The following is a 6,000-nucleotide window of genomic DNA, read 5'->3' as shown; positions in this document are numbered from 1 at the left end:
CCACTCCGCTTGGTGCACCCGGAGGCTGGGGGCCACCACTTGGCCCCTCCCAAGAAAACCGGCAACCTTGACAAATCCAGAGTCCTGTTGCGTCCCCCTCCGGTCCCGGGAGCCTGCCGCTCCAGTGACTGCAGGAGGAGGCCCCTGCTGCCGAGGGGAGGGGGTTGGCGGCCACGGGGAACCCACCCTGGGGGGGGAGTTGCCCCAGAGCCCCAGCTGAGGCTTCAGGTTCCAGTCGCAACCATTCCTCCCCGATGCCAAGGACACACAGAAGGAGAAGGCCAGAGTCCAGCCTGGGGTCTTGGAGCCGCAGCCAGAGTCTCTTTCCTCCTGGGAAGTCCAGGAATTCGTCTCAGGAGGTTGCATCAATTTCATACTTTGGAAAAGAACTTGGTGTCCCTCCACCTCCTTCTCCGGGACGGGGGCCAGGCGGTGAAGAGCCGTGCCCCCTTGGTCCACATGGTTCTTTCAGGGACGTCTGCCACACACGTGCGGTGTGCTGGGCTTGCACGTGGAGCTGAGGACAGGCAGAGAAGAGCCCCCACCGGGCCTCTGGGAGTTTCCCAGGTTGGGGACTGACCTGTAACACGCATCTTCCAGATGTGACAACAGTGACACGGGCAAAGCCCTCCTGGCCAGGCCAGTGCTCTCTGCTTTCTGTGCAGTAATTGACATCACGCCAAGAACGAGAATGGCAGCCACTCACCCGGTGCTCGGCTCTGCGCTTCGGGCAGTGCCCACCCCCACCCCCCGAGGAGGGAAGCACCCATCTTTTACAGCAGAGGGAGAGGTCCAGAATGGCGGGGGGGGGGGGGTTCTGCTGAAGGGCTGTAAGTTTGCAGCTGGCAGACTGCAGACCCTTCTCCGTCTGGCCCCAGCTCTTGGGGTGTTCCTTCTTGCTCTCCCACCTCGTGTCAGGTTTGGGGACCCTCCGGGCCATGGGAAGCGCAGGTTCCTACAAAAGGAAGGCTCCCTTTGGCCACCTCATTGCTGAGAGAGCGGCCTCCCCCACTGCCGGTCCCCCATGGGGAGGCCACCCGCGGCTCGAGGCCACCTCCTCAGACCCCGCACCTCGCGGGCAGGCGGCTCTCAGGCGCACAAAGGACTGTTCCTCTCACCCCACATGCCCCCTGCCTGTAACGTTGAGCCCTTGCGGCTGGCTCTCCATGCTGCCAGCCTGCTCTCCCCTTCGGTTTGATAACAGGGCTAATGGATGGCCCCTGCTCTCTGAGACCGCCTTCTCCACTTCCCGGCCCCTTTAGAGAGCCTGCCCCCCGCACATCCCCAGGTGAACCCCATTCAGCAGGCTTCCGGCAGCGGTAACTGAGCTGGGCACCCAGCCCACCACCTGCTCAGTACTTTATAAAAGTTTAACCTTAATAGTGTAACGAACTCCCGTCATAAAGCAGCTGGAGCGGTGCATCCTGGGATGTATAAATTACAGGGGCCTCTGAAGTTGTAATTGGAAATGGCAGCGACTGGCAGGTTGAAAGAGGCCGGCCTCGTTGGGCTGAGCACAGCTATTCTCTCCTTCCTTTCAAAAGGCACACAGGACCGAGTCTGGCTGTGAAAAAAGAACGTCCTCAGACCAAACTGAGTTCCTGATTCCTCCACCCCACTTCCCATTTCCTGCCCCCCAGCTGCGTGTGCAGAGCCTGCAGGCTCCGGAGGCGGGCACCCCACCCAGGCCCTGCGCCCTGGATCAGTGATGCAGACAGAGCAGGCCGGAGGGAGGGAACCCGGGTGCGGACCCAGCAAATGGGGCCGATTCCAGGGTCACCGTTTCCCGGGACAGCTGTGGCCCGTCTGACACCCCCTGCACCGAGGTTCCATCCGTAGAGTGAAGAGTTCGAGCCCACCTGGCAGAGTAGCTGTGGGGATTCCACGAAGAAGCCACAGGGAGTGTTGGGCTGCGGGGTTGGGAGCTCGGGGTCCGAGGCTGGGCCACCTGCTTCCAGTAGCATCTCCCGCTGGTTGTACTTGAGACCTTAACCAAGTCACTTAGCCGCTCAGCTGTGTTTCCCCTGTAAAACCAAAGGGATCCATGACCTACTTCTGGGGGGGCGGGTATCAGGAGGATGACAAGGGACGAGGCTTGTGAAGGACTGTGATAGGCACACGGATCCCCGTGGAGGCTGGATGGGGCCGCAGGTCTGTGCCTGGTGGTGTGGCTCACAGAGCACGCCTTGGGCAGCCAGGATGCGGTGTCTGACCCCCAGGAGGGCTTACTTACTAGGAGCTGTGATTCTCCACCCAGGGTGAGTGCCCGCCACCTGTACCTGCTTGTGCCCACAGTGGCTTTAGTTCAGTGCCCCTGAGTGTGGCCCGTGGGCCAGCAGCAGCACCTGGGAACAGGTTAATATAGAATCTGTGTCACCCCCACCCCGCACTTAGAATCTCTGGGGGTGGAGCCCAGGATTCTGCGGTTTAACCAGGCCTGGGATGCTGTGTTCCTTCACTCGCTCTGGGCAGAGAAACACTGCTGGGCTCACCCTCTAGAAACAGGGCTTCTCTGGGTGCAGGGTGGGTGATCCCAGCCTCAGAGCCTCCTGGTCTTGGCCAGGTGGGGCTTGCTCCAGATATAGGTTCCTAGGCCCGATGTCGGACCAGTGGATTCAGGATTTCTGGGTGGGGCCTGGGAATCTGCATTTGTCCATCTCCTCACTGCCATTCCAGTTGAGAGTCACCGGGTTTGGGGGGGGGGTCACTCGCTGCCTGAGGGCTGTGGAGAAGAGCAGGACCCCCACTCCCCACCCCTCCCCGTCTTGTGCACGAGGCTTTGTGGTGGGGTGGGGAGAAGGAGCACTGGACGGGGCGGGGCAGGAACCCCGGGGCTCCAGCACGGCCCCACCTGGGGTGCTGGGGCTGCTCTGCCTCAGACCCGGCGGGGCCTTTTGTCACAATGAGAGGAGGAACAGCCTGATGGCCACCGGAGGGGTATGTCGAATGAACTCGCGCACCCCATGTGCAAGGCTGAGGGGTGATGGGGCCGGGACAGTATTTAACAAGGAGAAATATCCGCCTTCCTCGCACGATGGGGAAAAGCAGCAGGTTCAGAACGATCCTGTATTTGGACAGACAAAAGACTGTGGACGGATGTTCATAGTTCATAGTTTTCCTAGGAGGATTGTGGTGACTTCTGTTCGTCTCTTTCTCTCTGTGTTTGTTTGGCTTCTGTTTTCTATAGAGAACATGTATTCTGTAAGAAGGAAAAAGTAGGCACAGATAAGCATCGCCTGGCCCAGGGTCCTCGGTCACAGGTGCCAGTGAGAGGCCCAGACTCCCAGGACAGCACCCCTCCCACCTGACCTGCCTGCTGGGGTGATCTCCACCACCGTCCCTGTCACCTCCCAGTCCTTCACACTGTTTCTCCAGCCCCTTTGCCTCCTGTCTGCTCTGAATCGTCCATAGTAAAGGCGAGGACACCTCCTCCCCTTCACACAGGAGGGATTGGGAGGGGAGAGCCGAGGGGCGGGAGCACCCCCCCCACCCCCCACCCCCGCCTGTAAGCCTGTGGGGCAAGCACTTTTCATCAGGGGTCACCTGGGCGCCTAAGTTCCAGAGTCTAGGCACAGAGGATGTTCCTGGGAAATGGTGGTTGAACAGAGGCTGGGAATGCGGCCGAGGACCGGACAGAGCCGCATCGCCGTGCTGACCTTGGGCCTGCCAGCATGCTTCTCTGGGCTCAGGGGTTTCGGCTCTAAGAGTCAAGGACGGTTGAGCTCTGCTTCCCCCCAGGCCCTTCCAGACCCAGCCTGTTGGGAATCACATACCTTCCCACTCCTACCCCCGTGTTTAGGTTTCTAAGCAGGTTGTGCAGTCCGGGAGAAAACTCCGCCTGTCCGTCCCAGCTGCCCAGAGCAAGCGTGTGCCACGGCAGCTGCTCAGGGCAGGGCCTCCGGGCAAGGGTAATGGGAAGGAGGGGACCCCGGGTGGTGGGAAGCAGCAGGCCACAGGGGCAGAGGACACCCGATGCTCCTGAATCTGACATTAGTCTCTCTTGAACCCTGGGTAGCCTCTGGGCCACCTGTGGTTGGGTGTGTGCCTTCTCCATCCGCCCGTTCAGAGCTACCCTCGGTCCCAGTGCCCCCTGCCCAGCTGGCAGCTCTGAGTCTCCGGGCCCTTTGAGCGGCTGCTTTCCAGTGAGTGGCTCAGGGAGGAGGGAGGCTGGGAGAAATCCATTCAAGCCATTTGTTTTAACGACATTTAAGTAAACCCATGGGACTGGTGTGGTCACATGTTCTCAGTCTTCTTTCAAAGAAATGGATGGGTTTCTGGGTCTCTCCCACCACAACTTCCTTGCCTGGCAAGTCCGGGAGGCCCAGTCTGCAGGGAGAGTCGTGAAGAGGGGGAAGCATCCGCCAGGTGGGAGGATCAGGGTGGGGTGGGCGAGGGGAGCGCTGGGACAACCACAACTTGGGCTTTTGTCTCCGTCCCTGTGGAGGGGCTCCTGCCCAGGGCGCGGGGCACCTGCCCTTTGTGCGTCCCCCAGTGCGTTTTCCCTGGCCCAGGGAGCCTGCATAGAAATCAGTGGCCGGAACTGGGTGCTAATGGGAGTGCTCAGCACACACCCCTACCTACAAGGGCAGAGGTGAGGGAGGCTAGGCTCCGTGCTGGCTGGGGTCCGGCCCAGGAACAAGGTACATTTGCCTCTGGGGTTAGGAGAGGCTTTCTGTGGGGCAGGAGGGAACAAGCAAACCTTACTTTCCTGCCTTATTCCCCCGGCAGCGCTCTCCTGCTCAGCCTCCGGTGCAGCCTTCTGTGTCGCTTGGGCCCAGCAGGTGTCCCCACTATGGGGTCCCCAACATCAAGACTCCATAGCGTCCGGGCTGCCTTTTGCACTGTGAACTCCTAGAAGGGGGGCCTGAGTGCATCTGAAGCCCCAGGTGGCACTCCTAGGCCCTTCTGCCCTTGTCTTGGAGCGCACTGAGGTATTGGGGGGAGCAGGAGGGGGTGTGCTCAGAACTCACTCTCCTGTCCAATGCCAAGAAGGAGTCCGGCTAGAAGGGAAGGGGGTAACGGGGCGGGTGGCATTGGACAGTGAGGCACTGGCCAGAATGTCCCACAGGACAGACCTGGCCTGCCGCTGCCACAGGTGGGATCTCTCGCAGACCCCCTCCCCTGCACCCCCAGGCAGTGAAGTAGCTGCTAACACCAATGAACCGGTCCGGCTGGTTTGTGGGGACCTGGCCCGGTTTCTGGAGGGACAGGATGTCCTGCCGGGAGCAGCCTTTGTACCTGTCTTTTCTGTCCTTCCCCTTTCTGGCTCTCAGGCTGGTCCTCTCCTGGCCTTCTTCTCCTCATTGCTTTCCTTGTGCCTGCCCTCCTTGCAGTGCAGGACAGCATGTGGCGGGGTGGGTACCCGGGCAGGGGTCAGAGGCCAGGGCCTCTCAGGAATGAGGTGAGGCTGTCCAGGACCCTTGCTGGGTAAGACCCTGGGGGTGCCCAGGCCCTGGAAGCAGGATCCTGGGTGGTTGGGGTGGTAAGCACCAGGCAGGACCCCAGCTCATCCCCCTGCCGACATGCCAAGGACAGGGAGGGCTGAAGAGGCCACAGAATGAGGCGTGGGACCAGAGGGCTCCCTGGCACCATGACTCCTCCCTCCCGCTGCCGCCCTCGCCAGGCTCCCCTCTCAGGGAACAGGAAATGGGGGTGGGGGAGCCTGGGTGTTCCTCTTGCCCTCTGTTGGGAGGGGCTGGGCACCCCACTCCGTAGGTGTCAGCGGAACTGTCACCCAGCGGCGGGTGCTGGGGCTGGGATTTCCCTGGCTGACTCACCCCCGGCCTGGCTGTGCCTCAGCCTAGGCAGGAGCTGTTTGTGAAGGTGTCTGGTAGACGGAGGGAGTCCCGGGAATGGGGGAGCAGGTCCCTGGGGTTGTCTGTGGGCGGGCCCCTCACAGAGCTCTGCCCCCGCACCGCACCCTGAGACCCCAAGTGCTCCATGGAGCAGGACCACCGCGCCCAGCACGGGAAGAGCCGTAGGCATCTAGGGACCTGAGCA

The 6,000-nt window shown here is 61.5% G+C and overlaps 1 protein-coding gene and 1 long non-coding RNA gene across 2 annotated transcripts in view; one reads left to right on the top strand and one right to left on the bottom strand.

The window, feature by feature from the left end:
• Positions 1-6,000, top strand: part of DAGLA (diacylglycerol lipase alpha) — a 60,140-nt gene that overhangs the window by 9,050 nt on the left and 45,090 nt on the right. The gene's annotated exons all lie outside the window — the stretch shown is intronic.
• Positions 7-4,450, bottom strand: LOC115306294. Its single transcript, XR_003915297.1, has 5 exons — positions 3,544-4,450; positions 2,493-3,199; positions 1,860-2,345; positions 1,376-1,564; positions 7-955 (listed from the first exon to the last, which is right to left on the bottom strand). It is a non-coding gene; the product is annotated as an uncharacterized LOC115306294 (long non-coding RNA).

This window comes from Suricata suricatta, chromosome 11 (genome assembly GCF_006229205.1).
Source record: "Suricata suricatta isolate VVHF042 chromosome 11, meerkat_22Aug2017_6uvM2_HiC, whole genome shotgun sequence".
In the NCBI taxonomy this organism is placed as follows: domain Eukaryota; kingdom Metazoa; phylum Chordata; class Mammalia; order Carnivora; family Herpestidae; genus Suricata; species Suricata suricatta.
The sequence above is the reverse complement of the archived record's forward strand: the minus strand, read 5'-3'. Positions and strand labels throughout refer to the sequence as shown.